Source organism: Cystoisospora suis (assembly GCF_002600585.1).
Source record: "Cystoisospora suis strain Wien I chromosome Unknown contig_3091, whole genome shotgun sequence".
Taxonomy (NCBI): domain Eukaryota; phylum Apicomplexa; class Conoidasida; order Eucoccidiorida; family Sarcocystidae; genus Cystoisospora; species Cystoisospora suis.
This window is the reverse complement of record NW_027155886.1, coordinates 22,500-24,587: the sequence shown is the minus strand read 5'-3', so window position 1 is coordinate 24,587 and position 2,088 is coordinate 22,500.

Below are 2,088 nucleotides of genomic sequence, written 5' to 3'. Positions count from 1 at the left end.
AGTCGGTCTCGTCGAGGTAGATGCAGTCGGGAGCGGGAACTCGTGGGAGGAACCATAGTAAGTGTCAGAGACTTGGCTCTGACCCATGATGGGAAAGCATCTAGCTGAACGCCCTAGTCAGGTTGTAAGGAAATTTAAGTAGGTTAGAAGGGAGAAGTAATGAGTGCGTGATAAAATATGGATAGGATAACTTGAGCCAAGTATGCTAACAGTGATCACGAAGAAGGGTTAATGTTCGTTCCGCTAGATTTTCGGTAAGGGAATAGTTTAGTAAGAAAAATCCTTCAGTCTCACCTTAAAGACAAAACGTGCAGCATAGGGTGTCAAGTTCAAGTGGAACAGCCACCAGAAGAGTAAGACCTTCTTGTGGTATGATTCGTTTGATACTCGAAGAATGTCAAGACACGCGTGTTCAGATAGCGGTCCGTGCGGAGACCCCAAAGACGGGGTTCCGGTCGAGCCCAAGGACCAGACACAGTGTCGGAACAACCAGAGAGGGCAGAATGAATGTGTAAAAAAGAAGAGGGAGAACAATTATTCTTTTCTTTTTTTGAGCGAAAGTCACAGTGATCGACTCGAGTGTCTGTAAAAGGGAAGTGTCGCGGAATCGTGCTCCCTCAGAGAGTTTGTGTGTGAGTCTGTCCTAGTGAGGATGCCGTGGAGACGCGTCTGGAGACAGTGAGCGAACCGGACACTGCTTGGCCCTGGGCGCCCAGAGCTAAATCTGATAAGTGAAAGAGCGATAACACCCTTTCTTCAATCGAGTTTTCACCTTTCGGTCAACCTACTAGGCCCGGAACAACTTCCAATGTGTTGACAAGCGTGAGAGCGAGGAGGAGGCAGCGCGGGTCAAGAAGGCGGGGAGCGGAGAGAGTCGTCGCGGTAGGAGCAACGTCTCTCTGAGATTGGAGTCAGGCTAGTAAAGACGAGACGGTTATTAGAGGCGGTCGCCAGCGGATGAGGTCAGGTGAGAAGCCGGAGGAGCGTAGACTAACCAGTTGGTAGGAGTTGGGAAGGAGTGAGAGATTTCAGTGCTTGGAGACGGGACTGGTAGATTTATCCGATACGGACAACAAGATTTCAGCTCCCCTCACCCAGTGGTCCATAGGCCAAACTGTAGTCTGTGATTCTCCACCACGGCCACGAAGTGCCTGACCACTAAGTGCACCCGGGTAACCCCTTGGGAATTGGCGGCTTGGCCGCTCCCCATCAAGATAGGTGACTGAACCACGGGGCGTAGGACCATTCTTGAGGAGGGAATGCTTGAGTTCATCCTCAAGACTTGTCTGAAATCTGTGACAGTAAAAGAGCCAATAGAGTTCTCAGGAGTAGTCCTACGGAGATCCGAGAGAAAGAATAGAAGTCGGGGTGAGTTGAAACTCACCGGAGCTGTGAGTGTAGACCCCGTCGAAAGTCGGATGCGACAGTTTAGGGGAGCGGAAGAAGAGGAGAGTGTAAACGGTGATTTTAGCTACGAAAAGTCAAAGATTGGCTAGTAGGGCAGACTCTGAGAACCGTGACACACAGCGAGAAAAGGGGAGAGAAGCGGAAGAAAGAGCTTTTTTTAACTCAACAGCCCCTCCTCAGATATTCAACATGTCAGGGGATACGAGAAGACTGGCAGAAAAGACAAATACGATAGTCCAGTACATGAATCAACCGCCGCTGTTCGGTGGGGAAAGGCTGGCTTTATGGAAAAATCATATGGAGGTGTTTTTACAAAGTGCAGAGGTACCAGAAGATAAGAAGTTACCGGTCGCGGTAACCTATTTAGATCCAAAGAGGTTAGATTGGTATGCGGTGGCCATTCCGGACCACAAGAAACCGGAGGATTGGGAAGGTTTGAAGAACTTCACTCAAGTGTCATTTTGGGGCAACTTCAGAGAGGGACGCACGGGAGAGGCTGCTGAGAGTAAAGCAGACCTCTACAGTGCAAGAATATTTGTGGAGATTCAACGAAGGGGTGACGGAATGCCTTACTCTAACGGAGGAAGAAAAAAAAGGATCTTTTATTGACAATACAAAACCTGAAATGGCGGAAGCTGTGGAGGCAAAATGCCTGAGAGATTTGGAAGACGCTATTAGGGA